General features: G+C 48.7%; 1 protein-coding gene across 3 annotated transcripts in view; it reads right to left on the bottom strand.

The window, feature by feature from the left end:
- The window catches only part of PROX1 (prospero homeobox 1), a 48,706-nt gene extending 42,196 nt beyond the window's left edge, over positions 1 to 6,510 (bottom strand). For 2 of the 3 annotated variants that reach the window (XM_082755532.1, XM_082755534.1), the window contains exon 1: positions 6,295 to 6,510. The gene's annotated coding sequence lies outside the window, so the exon portion shown is untranslated. Of the gene's footprint in view, positions 1 to 5,303; positions 5,355 to 6,294 lie in introns of all 3 variants that reach the window. The other variant, XM_082755533.1, reaches the window with a different exon arrangement.
- Between the last annotated feature and the right edge of the window lie 6,701 nt (positions 6,511 to 13,211).

Below are 13,211 nucleotides of genomic sequence, written 5' to 3'. Positions count from 1 at the left end.
AAGCCTGAATGTTTTGTATTTCACACACTAAACTCGACATTAAATTTTTCACAGAGCAGAAATGAGGCATGTTCAGTGCCACATCTCTCTGCTTTGGAAAAATCTCCAAGAACAGCATCTCAGATGCCCAGTGAAGCCCTTCTTACGCTTGATATTTTGAATACACAGAATCTTATTTCCTGTGACATGCAGAAAAGATGAGAAAAAATATGGAAAGATGAAAGTAGAAACATCAATCAACTGCGTGAGAAAGGAAGATACCTCCTCTTTATATGAACTCTCATTGTTTCCCAGGAACACAGCATAAAAAGATAACACACTTCCTTGCATTTTGTAAAAGGCTCTTGACATAATTTGTGACTTATTAACTAGTGATGCTAAACTCACATTAGACACAAAGCTCTGGACGCTCTTTACCGTTTCTTAACATTTAACATTCAGTAAAATTAAAATATTTTTCATGCGACGCTTATCTAATATTAAACTTTACATTTGCTTAACAGAGCACAATCTTCACAATAACAGGGTATATTGCCAAAGGCAGCATGCAGACTTTTTGGAATTGCTCCCATCTCTTTCGGTTCACCTGTAAAAACATCTACGTGCTCCCTAGGACTGCATCTGTGGCTAGTTTTAAAGAATGACTACCCATGCAAATAGGCATAATTTCAGCATGAAATAATCTGTAAAATCAAGACAGTAGTCAATGCTTAGTTTGCAACCAGGATGAAAAAAAAAATGAAAAGGAAAAAAGCTTCTAATACTTAGAAACATTATGTTTATTCTGCAGCTTTTGCCCACGTATTCTGGATGTACTGAAAGAATTTTCAGAGATTTGGTGTCATAGTTATGCAAGGGACGTGATGTTTGTTTTTGTTACTGGCTCCTTGCATAGAGGAAAGCAAAGAATGATAAAAATAAAAAAAAAATGTCATGAATTCAGATGGGAAATCCAGAGCCTCACATCATTACCAGGACATTGCCTTTAGAGATCGCTCCTTATCACATTAGAAAGTGGAATTGGAAGACCTGACGATAACAACACGGTAGCAAGGAGCTCTGTTGCAGGGGCCCAACTGTACCACCTGCATGCCAGGTAGCATTGCACCCTGCAGACAATGCTCCTGAGTCCACGGCATGCTCGGGTACCAAAATCCTGCTACGTGCCAGTGGCAGAATCAGGCCCTGCTGGGCAGTACGCATTGTGAAAACCCATCTCCTGCTTTCTTTGAATTATTGCAAAAGAAGCAGACTTTGGCTCTAACGATTAGATCTTCCTTTTTTTTAAAAAAAAAATAAATAAAAATTAGAGGAGTTGGGTTTTCAAAAGGGTTGGTTTTATAAGTGAGGGGCCAGGTTGGCAGGGGTGGGAAGGGTGACACGCCACCCCAGTTGCTCAGCAGGAGATACCAGCACAGTGTGAACCATGGTCAAGGTTGACCTTCCAGTCTAGCGGTGTTAATATGAAAGTGATATAAACTAATTGCAAGATAACTGTAAGAGCTCTTGCATGCTGCCTGTACGATACTCTGAAGGCATTCTGTGTAAAGACAGTAGTTGCCAATAGGAAAAAAAACAACCAGCACCGAAAACCTTCGTGCCTTTCCTTCCGTTTCTGCAGTCAAGCTCTACTTGACTAAGATCCAGCAGTATGTTCCCACACTTGTACCAAAAACCTCATGTCAGGTTCCCAGTTTTGCACATTTCCCAGCAAATTCAGGTGCCTGAACGCTGTTTCCCGCTCTCTTGCCCAATCCCAACCAAGGACACACATGGGGAGGGCTCGCTGTACCCTTGAGTCAGCAGCTCAGGAAATAGGCTGTCCTGCGCCAGGTTGGAAGGTCATTGCCATGCATCCTTCCTCCCCAGTGTCCATCTTCCTCTCCCCGAGCCCCCGCACCAACAGGCGTGCAGCAGGAGGTGCTCTGCAGTGGTGCCCCCTCCTTTCCTCGCTGGAAGCACCAGAGGTATCATGCCCTTAACCGAGGCATTAAGCAATATCCCCCGTTTGCCCTGGTGTTACACTGAGCCTACAGCCCGCCAGCGTTAAGGCTTGCAGCCCTTTCGGCTCATAGATGAGAAAAACTACTTTAGCCTGGCACAACAGAATGGACGTCAAATGGCCAGTTAGTGTTTTGGTCATGGAGGACCAAAAGCAGTTCAGACCCCAAGGGAAGTGGAAAGTCCCCTACAGCAAGATGCAAAACCCCAGCCACGGCTGGGAAAATTTGATACTGGTGAGATTAGAGCTGGATTAATAGGGAAGTCTTGGGAAAAAAGAAATTTAGGAAGTTTGTGTCCTTTACATGGTACTTTGGTCATGTATTGTCTCAAAACAGTGTTTCATCCACCTACCGTCTCTGGACAGCTATCCAGAAATACACACTTAGAAAGATAGCTTAGATCGTCAAGGTCTATGTACAAATCTTTAGGAGCCCCATTTCTTTATGAAATACACAGCTTGAAATTCTTGACGGTTAAATTTGCTTTACAGGTCACTTTTAATGCTCCTTGCTTACCAAGGAGTATTATGTTAAATTTACTCTCCACATCTAGAGCCTCAACTCTCACGGTGCAGCTTCCTCAGAATGAGGAACCGAATGCTTTCCATTCCCATGCAACTCAAAAATACAACTAAGGCCTCAGCACTTTCTAAGTCCACCCAAAAGCATGCCGTGCGTTACTGTATTTGCAAATTTACTTTTGAAACTTTTGTTTAAGGAGACTTGATTAAAATGCAGCTATGAATAACTTCTTAATAGCACAGTGGCTACAGGCATGGATTTATTTCATATCCATGTGATATGCACTGACTGTTAACTGAAAACGGATTCATTTCTAGGTACCGCAGACTTCCTGTTCCCGAACCTTTAGCTAGAATGGTGTTTAGAAAGGAATAGGACATCAGGTATTTAACCACACTCATTACAAAGAGATTGATTTCTGTAATCAATTTTATTAACTCATCTACAAAGGTGCTGATCATTTTCTCCCATATCATTCATATACCTATGAGATATAATGGGGATTTAATTTCAATCTCACCCTACTTAGCCGCTCTGAAGGAACTCGGTCTAACCTAACATGCTCAAGTGATAGGGAACAGCCACTGAATTCACAGCAGTGAAGTGCAAAACTTGACAAATATTCACTGGTGAATGCAAGGAGCTATCAGTTTATAGAGCTGAAATCAGTCCTATCTTTTCGCAAGCCAACAACTTTCTTTGGTCCAGCGTCTGCCTGCTTGATGTCAGCCCATCACACCAATACTACACGGGGAATTTACCACGCTTCTGCTAACAGAAATATTTAAATCTTTCGCTCTAAAGCGCTGCACTGAGCATGGATTTGCCAGAAGCAGCCACGAAGAGCAGGATGAAAATTATTCCAGTCAACAGCATTTCCCACACAAAACCACAGCTAAAATCTGAAGAACAGCTGACACTCATTCACCATAAGTCTGATCAACGCTAAAATAACTTCAGCTGCTAAAGAGAAAGTACCACCTTTTCGTACAGTTTTGACACAAGTTTTCTTGGGAGAAAGGCTTATCTAACTCCCTCAGTTGAGACATGCCATAAAGCACCATGAAACAAGGCAGAAACAAATAGCACCAACAACTACTTCGTTAGGATTTACCCGTAACAAGAGGTAAAAATCAGAATGTGATTTCCTCGAAAATTACACTACCTGCTCCTGAGCATGCAACAGAGAAGCCAGCAGGGCCCAATCCCGCAATGCCTTCAGCAAGTCCTGCGAGTGCCCCACATCCTCAGTTCCCATCGACTACAGCACACACAGACAGAGCTCTCTAAGAGGAGGTGTTCGGCATCTCATTAGTCCTGGCCTTTATTTTGGGGAGTCGCACGGCCCTCCACCAACTATCTGCGCTCTGCACTCACTGCCTGGGGAAACAGATTCCTTCAACGAGAAAAAGAAATCGAGCCGTTCAAGGTGCAAAATTGAAAACATTTCCCTCCTAGCATGCCGGCTTGGTCCTTGCTATTTCACTTGTCATGAAGAAAATAACTCACGTGGACTCTGTGCATAGACAATACTGAAACGGTTGCAAGACAAATTCCTACTGCAAACTCAGCCCAAGTTCTCCAAGGGTTTTTTCCCATGCTCCACGATGCCGTTAAATCAGAGTCCTTGAATTAGTTAACCTAGCAGTTAGTCTGCACTTTGAGACAGAATAAATCATTATTCAGGGAACTACAGCCACCAGTATTTACAATTCTGCCCCGAATCAAATTAAATTCCAATTTCCAAACCTGTCCAATCTTACGACTGCCTTCATTTATCAGCCGATCATAAAAAAGAAAGAGAAGTCGCATGAACCGGGAGGCCTCCGAGCTCAGCTGGCAGGAAAGTCAGCTGGAGGCACTGCCGGTGCCATTCGGCCAGCGGGAGACAGCTCTCGGAATAATTTCGTGGGGAGCTGATAGCAAAAAGTCTCTACCTTGGAGTTTTTACCTCGGCTCGGCTCCTGCAGCGACGATCCTCTCCGCTTGTTAGTTGTAGGCAATAAATCTTACTATCTCCTTATGCCGAGTCTGTTTTGCCCGTTACAATAATTATTGCGTGATTTTCTCGTCCTTATCTCAATCCTTGAGCCCTTTTCACATATTTCCACCCCCCGAGCACCTCCCGGCCCGGGATACCTCGGAGAAAGGCCAAAAAGCACCCAAAACGAGCAAGAAGGGGCCGCGGAGGCTTCAAACTTTCCCTGATTGACGGCTGCTCGCAGCCCAACCGAGGGGAGAGGAGCGGGGAGGGGGCTCGGGGGCGGGCAGCGCTCGGCGGCGGGGGGCGCAGCGCCGCGGGCATTGCGCGGCTCGGCCCCGCCAGGTGCTGCCCCCGGCCCCCCCCCCCCCCCCCCGCAGTTTTTTCCCGGAGCAGAGGAGACCCCCGCCCGTTCGGCCGGAGGTTTAGCATCCTCCAGCTTTGCTGTGGACCCCTTCCCGTCGGGGCCCCGCAGCCCGCCTCGGTTTTGGGGTTCTCCCCGCGGCGGGTTGCAGACCCTAAAGCCTCCTCTCCCCCCCCAGCCCCCCCCCTCCCGCGCCGTAACTCCGCTTTGAACGCATGGCAAAGTGCTTCGGGGCGCTCGGGAACCGTAAAAACGCTCAGGAGGATCTCCGGCAAAAGCTAAGGGAAAAAAAAAATAACCCACCTCCCCCGATTGGAATAAACAACCCCAAACAAGCAAACAACCAGAAAGTAGCAGCAACCCTAGCGCTCGGCCACACCAGCGCTCCTATCCCGCGCCCCGCATCCCATCTCCCCGTGTGCTCGCTACCTACCGCTCCAATCCCATTTTCTCCACACTTGCCCAATTCGCAGCTCGTCCCACCCTTGGAAATGACAAAGTGATCGCAACGAGGAGCAGACTAAGAATAATGATAATAATAATAATAAAAAAAAAAGTCCCTGCCCTTCCCGGCCGGGGTTAAAAAGGAGAAGTAACGACATGCAAACGGCAGGCAAATGGGAAGGGACAAAAAGAGCGGCGGCGATAATAAACAAGACAAAGGGGAGCCTCGGAGCACCCGAGCAGGAGTTGGAGGCAGAGGATGGGGAACTTCGGCGGGGGGCAGGAGGAAGCCAGGACCACGAAGAAGGAGCCCGAGAGCCGCCGCATCTCCCGGCCCCGCCGAAACGCCCCCGAGCAGCGGGACAAGACAAAAAGGAGCCCCCCGGGGGCGAGGGGGGGTCCCGCGGCGGGGACCTGCGGCCGCCCGGTGGGAAGTCTGGGAACGGGGAGCGGGGTCTGGCAGGGGGGCTCGTCTACACCCCCCCCCCCACCCTTCTCTTCCCCGTGTCATTTAAAGCAGCCCCAAGTGGGAATTTAAAAAAAGAAAAAAATAAATAAAGAAAGAAAGAAGAAGAAGGAGAACGAAGAATGAGAGAAGGAGAAAGAAGGAAAAGGAATAGAAGGAAAAAGAATAGGAGAAAAACTGAAGGAAAAAATAAAAGGAAAAATATATAGAAGAAGGGAAAAAATAGAATGAAAATATAGATGGAAAAGAAATAGAAGAAGGAAAAATAATAAAAGAAGGAAGAAGAATAGAAGAAGGGAAAAGAACAGAAGAAGGGAAAAGAATAGAAGAAGGGAAAGAATAAAGAGGGAAAAAGAATAGAAGAAGGAAAAAAGAAATAGAAGAAGGTAAAAAGAAGGAAAATAAATAGATGAAGGAAAAGAATGTATGGAAAAAAATAGAAGGAAAAAATAGAAGAAGAAAAAAAAAAGAAGAGGGAAAGCAGGGGCTGAGGAGAGAGGGAGAGGATACTTACTCGGTGCAGAGGCGACGAAACTGAGCCTCGCTTTTTTTTTTTTTTTGCCGGTGCAAAGAGAGAGAAAGGGCGACGCGCACATGCACGGCGCGCCCGCGCCCCGCTCGCTCACACGCGCGCTCGGAGCAGCGCCGCTGCTGGGGGCTGCGGGGGCTGCGCGGAGCTGCGCGGGGGAGTGTGCGGGGCCGTGCGGGGCTGCGCGGGGCTGTGCGGGAGCGTGCGGCGCCGTGTGCGCGGCGAGTGTGCGGGAGCGCGGCGGGGCAGGGCTGGGCAGGGCTGGGGCTGGGCTTGGGGCTTGGGCTTGGGCTTGGGGCAGGGCTGGGGCTGGGGCTGGCCGAGCCGAGCCGAGCCTGGCCAAGCCGAGCCGCGCCGCGCCGAGCCGGGCGCTCCGCACCGCCCCAAGATTTACTTTAAGACACAGCTGAAGGAAACAGGAAGACCCGACGTCACGCTCCGAGTGACGTGGGCCCGGCCCGGCGCCCAATCGGCAGGCTCCTTGGGCCGGGGGGGGGCCGGCGAGAATTTGGCAGGAGCCGGGGGAGGGCTCCGGGGGGGCCCCGACACCGCCCCGGTCCCCCCCCGCCGGCCGGCGGCGTGGGGCGCGCACCTGCGTGGGGCCAAAAACTTCGCCCAAAGTCGGCCCCGGGGGCGAGAGGGGACGCGGGGGGGCTCCGCGGGGGATGCCCGGGGGTGTCCGGGGGTGCTGCGTGTGCGCGGGGGGGTCCACGCGTGTTTCCAAGCGTCCCCGCGCCCCGCCGCGCTTGTGCCGCGCGTGGGGCAGCGCGATGGGGAGCGGGGCTCGGCGGCGCTCCGAAAGTTTGGGGCAAGTGGCGGGCACCCCGAGGCGGCTGCCAGCCGGCTCCCGCTTTAAAATCGATAGGGGGAAAATTAAATTCTCCTCCTTATCGGCTCTCAGCGGCAAAAAGAAAGGATGCTCCCGGCCCGGCCGGCAGCGCAGCGCCGCGGTGTGCGGGCAGGGAGCGCCCGGCTGCTGCCGCTGCGGAGCCGAAATTTGGCCCAGGGGGGAGAGGGCAGGCACCGCACCCGCGGCTCCGGTTGGCTTCTCGCCCTCCGACAGCCCGCTGCCCGCTTTTCCCCATCTGGGGCTCCGGAGCGGAGCCCCCCGGCCGGCCCCACGCGTGGGTACGCGCAGGGTTCCGGCACCCCCTGTGCCTGCCCTGGGCACGGACACTCCGTGGCTGCAGGAGTTTGGGACCCCAAAGCTGTCCCCCACTCCGGGACCAGGCTCCCTCTGCCCCACCGGGACCAGGGTCACGCGTGGGGATGCAATTCCCCGGTGGGACAGGCTGCGGGGGGGTGCTTTTAGGGGCCACCTTTAGGAAAAAGGGATGCTGAGCCCCTGGCTGGGTCCCCGCGTGTCCATCGCGCCTTGCCGGGTGCCAAATTCAGGCTCCCCTTGTAGCCCTAAGTGCTGCAGGGGCTGCGGAACAAGGGTGCAGAAGTGTGCCTGGACGCGGGGGGAGATAGGCTAAATCTGGCGGGTGAGTGACTCTCCTGAATTCTTTTCCTTTTTTTTTTTTTTAAAAAAAAAGGACACCATGATTTGTACAGAGGTGAAGCCGAATGGTTGCAAACACAAATCCATAACTAAAAACTAACTGCCTCTGCCAGTGGGCTCATCACCACCAGGGCTCAACTTCGCTTTGACTGCCACCGGTTTGCTTGGGGTGGAGAAAAGAGAAACTGAGGCACTGTGGGTGCAGCAGCGTCCCCAAGGTCATGCAGCCTGGGTCCCTTGAACGCCCCCTTCCACCTGAATGCCCCAGACCTTATGTCCTTTTCCATCACAGCGGACACGCAGCCTTTTAAGGAGCTCAAGTCGATATTTCAAAGCCCAGCAGTAAAAGTAGTCCCCCACCCACCCGAATCATAGGCCCGGTGATGGGGCAGGCTCCTGGTGCTGCAGGTTGGTTCATGGCTGGTGGCCCCTCACTGCCCCACAGCCCCTGGCCAACTGCACATGGGGTCCCAGCAGTGAGCTGAGGTCCCATGTCCCTCGGTAAGCGATAGATCTCAAGTAGCCTCCCATAATGTCTGTTTCCTGAATTTTGAACCTCTCCCTCCAAATTAATTCACATTGACAAAGTTTGGATCCACAGTCAGGGGGTGCGGGCTCTCTTCTCCTGCCCCACTGCCACCAACTAATGCTTGGTGTGTCTCCAACTTCAGACCCAAATACTGCATTTCCTCCAGATACGGGGCTCATCAGGTCTACGTTCAGCCAGCTGTGAGCTTTGGCCCATCAGAAATAAATCCTCCTCCAAATTTTGGTACCTCAGACGAGAAAACGTTCACTGCGAGCTGACAGTTTTCTGCATGTGTATTTGTTTCTTCAAGGGGAAAAAGCAGATGCAAGAAACTTGGGAAAACTTTTGAAATGTGTCCATGGCCATGGGTGATTCCTCTGTCCCTTTGCAGTACGACAAGAAAATTGGAAGTGACAAGGGTTTATTGTTGGGACTGCCTTTTCTTTGATCATTTTCCTTGCGCTGTCTGCTCACAGCAAATGAAGTAAAGAGTTGTGAATACATAGCAGGTTTTCTTTTCTTCTTTTTTTTTTTTTTTTTTTTTTTTTTTTTCTTCCTGAGGGATGGGGAAGGACCAAACACTTTCATGTGCAAAACAAACAAACAAACAAACAAACACATCAGGCATGATTCTGCTCCTATTTACGCTAATGATAATTCAAAATAACTCTACTGATATCAATAGATTATCAGCAGCATGGTGTATGAGAGAGCCTTTCCTCACCTCCCTTCATCCTGGCTTCTCCTTCCAGAAAGGAAACCTTTGGAGGAAAATGCCTTTAACCTGGAGAGTAAATGCAACCTAGGTGGTTCAGCAAAGTGCAATTTAACTTAAGAAGCTGGTATTGATGGAAATAGAATTGTTACCAAAAAAAAAAAAAAAAAAAAAAGGAAAAGGAAAAAGAAAAGAAAAGAAAACCTCCAGAGAAGAGAAAGTGAACTAAACTAATCCTATTAAACGTGGTAGCATGTTTCTGTTCAGTGCGCTGAGAGATTAAGCACAGGAAAAGGGATAAGTGCTGCTTCAGTTTCACTAAACTAATGTGACAACTTGTCATTGGAAATCTTTACAGCTTGTTAGCAGATGACTAGCTGATTCAGATATGTTTTCTACCATTTCCTTTGTGTCTGGGGGTGGTGTTTTTTCTTTCCTGTTCCTTTCTTATCCATACTGCTCTATTCTGCTTTTTAATCCTTCATGTCTCCTTCAAGTCAAAACATTTAACTTGCTTTAATCAATATTTTGTTTTGAAGATGTCCCTTGACCTTTTGTTTGTGCAAATTAACCTTCAAGGGCACCTCATTCATTCATTAACCTCAGTGGGATGCCGTATCCCTTCGACATGGCATTTTAGGATGCATAAAACATTTATGAACATTTAGAGATATTGTAGTGAATGACTGTAATGCTGCTGCTAATACTACTACTAATATATATGAACATTTAGAGATATTGTAGTGAATGACTGTAATGCTGCTGCTAATACTACTAATAATATATTTGCTGTCCTTCTCTTCTCTTCTCTTCTCTTCTCTTCTCTTCTCTTCTCTTCTCTTCTCTTCTCTTCTCTTTCTCTTCTCTTCTCTTCTCTTCTCTTCTCTTCTCTTCTCTTCTCTTCTCTTCTCTTCTCTTCTCTTCTCCTCTCTTCTCTTCTCTTCTCTTCTCTTCTCTTCTCTTCTCTTCTCTTCTCTTCTCTTCTCTTCTCTTCTCTTCTCTTCTCTTCTCTTCTCTCTCTCTCTCTCCTCTCCTCTCCCCTCTCCTCTCCTCTCCTCTCCTCTCCTCTCCTCTCCTCTCCTCTCCTCTCCTCTCCTCTCCTCTCCTCTCCTCTCCTCTCCTCTCCTCTCCTCTCCTCTGCCTCTCCCCCCCACCAAAGGCATGATTGTTGAGTAAATGGAAAAAAACATTTTACAACATTAAAGGAAGACTGTTTAGAAAAGGAAGGCCCTGCTGAGGTGTAGAGGAAGCCTGTTTATTAACACTGGACACCTCTTATCTCAGGCAGCTCCAGATGGATGTCCCCTTGGCAATTCCCACTCTGTGCCAAGTGGGGTTAAGCAGGGTAACCACCTTGATGTGGGCTGGTGATCACCAGGGGATCATCGGCTCCTTCAGAGAGAAATTTTAGCAGAAACCTGGGGTGGGGGAGGGAGAGCCATCAGGCCCCAGCATAAAAAGCTTGCACGTGGCCAGATTTACCTTTTGTGGCTGTAAATTGCTTGCTGCCTGGGACAGAGCCAGGTTTTGATTGAGAGATAAAGTAGTTCAAATCTGTCAATAATTAACTGTCACTCAATTAAGGGTTTCTTAACAAATTAGCACTTGGTGGCACCTAAGGTGCAGGTTTTTTCATGGGAAAAGGCTGACGGAGTGACATTGGCCATTAAGCTTGCCTGCCCACCGAGTATCACCTAATGTCCTGCTTGGTTTTAACACCACTGTGCAAATCTGGGGAACTGGTTCCCAAACCCTGTTTCTGCCAGGTTGCTTTTAAGATTAACCATTTGTGCCTTTCCAGGCGAGGCAATGCAGGATGGGGCTGTATATAAGGGCGACAGAGGTAGCTTTTGTGCCCCTTTGGTAGCAGACATTTTGCCAGTTTCCTTTCACCCCTCTCTGAACCAGCAACACTGTGGGCATGTCATCCCCCTCTTTGCCTTCACCGTCCCTTCAGAAATCATGAGTGAATGCAGTCTGGGAGACGTGATGCTGGACAAGTCTAAAAACAACATATAAGATGCTCTCCAGGTGGTTCTTCTTGAACAGAGACTTTGGGGATGCACACCTATCTTGTGCCAAACCTCATCCCAACGCAGCTTTCTTTCTATTAATCATGTCAGAAGAGCTGCCAGAGAATGACCACTCTCAGCCTGTGCCACCCTACCACAGCTCAAAGATCTCAACTATTTTAGCAGCCTCCATGGGGAGGGGTTAGAAGCACATAAAAAGTACCGTGGGCTGCCCTGCCTGTCCTAGCAGTGGTGTTAAAAGTCTTAAGAAGTTTAAAGTCGTAAAGCAGGAGAAGAGGATGCTATTTGGTAGTGTAAAACCCTACTCTACCCCACTGAATAATCAAAGCTGGTATTGAACAGGAAACGTCGTTTAATTTTATAGACTTTCTTTTGGTTGGTTGGTGTTTTTAAGAGAGGGGAAGATATTTCTGTAGAGGGATTATAACCCAGGGAAAATTATTTTGATGATTTTTTTTTTTTTGTGTGTGTGTGTGCTGAATTAATTTATTTTTATATTATACAGCCACAGCTTTAAGGAGCCATCTTCTCTAATAAAAACCGTTCCTGGTATTTTCAGGGTGCATATTATCTGTCACCACTAAGGACACAGTCCTGCCAGGCACTGAGGGACAATTTTTTCCGGGACATAGATGCAACTAATACCAATTTAAAACAATCTCAAGGGCTACACTGAGAATTTTAAGAGTGCAGGTGGCTGGGTGTGTTGTAAAATCCTGAAAAAGCCAATGGGTTTAGGAGCCCAGAGCAGAACATAGGGTGAGTGTAGGTGTCTGCAGCTCGTCCAGCTCAGGAGATGTGCTCCTTGGTGCTTCAGTGTCATCTCTGTGTCTGGGCATCCCCTCAGCAGGTGGCTGAGGACTGGGGTAGCTGGGGGTTTGCCAGGAGCCAGGACATGTGCTTTCTCCATGCCTACTGGCTCCAGCAGAAATCCACTCGGTACTGCTTTCTTTGCTAGACGTCCTCATGGTGGTGTCAGTTCCCATCTTTCATAGGACAGCCTACAAGTGAGGGTGTCTAGCCTAAGGGCGGGAAATTTGCCTTTAACACTTTCCTCATCCTGAAGCCAGGCAAAATAGAGGCTCTCTTCTCCCAGAAAAAGTACCCTGGCCACGGGGCTGTGAGATGGGATGTTCCTTTCCCCTCCTTTTGGGGTTTCGTCCTGCTGCAGCAAGGAACCGAACTATCACAGGGCTGAAAGGAGAAAAAAGGAATGAGCCTGAGTTTGTGAAAGGTGAATGAACCGGGGGGGAGGCACCCTGGGCTCTGCACCCAGGATTACCTAATTTACCTGCCCACGATGGCTCTCTAATGCAGAATAAGTCTCTAGCCTGGGGAGGGGAGGACACAGGAATCCCCTAGTCCAGGTGATGCACGCCCCTGGGGCATTGTCTGTGTTGTGCCCCTTTGCCAGCAGCCTGGGGTCCACTCTGTGGTGCTGCACAGCTTCCCTGCAGCGGGTGGAGGATGTCCCAGCAGTGAGCACAAAGGCACTAACATCTTCTGCAGGTATTAGCCTCGAGTAGCTGAGCCAGAGGTACCTGCATCATGTAAACAATTAATCCCGGGGTGCCCTGCGCTGCCTCCGGAGTTACTGGGAGTTACCGGTGCCTCTCACTCCACAGCGGCAGGGCGAAAATAATGTAGGTGCCTTTTTCTGGAAAGGAAATACATCCTTGACATAAAGGTCAAATGGCATTTATAACAACATTAATAATTTCAGAGCATTGTGCTATTGGATTCTAGGAATGATTAGACCTACTTGGCAATGCTATTCAGTTGCTTTTGCAAGAGAAATACACTGTTTACCTCCTGAGAGATTCATAAGGAAAAAAAATCCAATCTATATCAATGAGTAAGATATTTTCCTTACCAGAGATATTGATTTAAATATTGACTTCACTGCTGGAGGGTTATTTCACTCCGTGCTTCAGATACTCATTGTCAAGTGACATGTGTTTTATGTACTAATAAAAATGCGATTTCTGGCACAGTCATCTTATCTGCATGGTTCTGACTTTCTGAATTCTGCCCATCTGAAGCAGTTGCCCTTTCTAAAACTGAGGACTTATTTTCTTGCAAGTGTCAATGCGCTTTGCTCAATGTGAATTCCCTTCAGTC

Source organism: Aythya marila (assembly GCF_965140915.1).
Source record: "Aythya marila genome assembly, chromosome: 3".
Taxonomy (NCBI): Eukaryota; Metazoa; Chordata; class Aves; order Anseriformes; family Anatidae; genus Aythya; species Aythya marila.
Note: the sequence above shows the minus strand (reverse complement) of the source record. Positions and strands in the feature narration are given on the sequence as shown.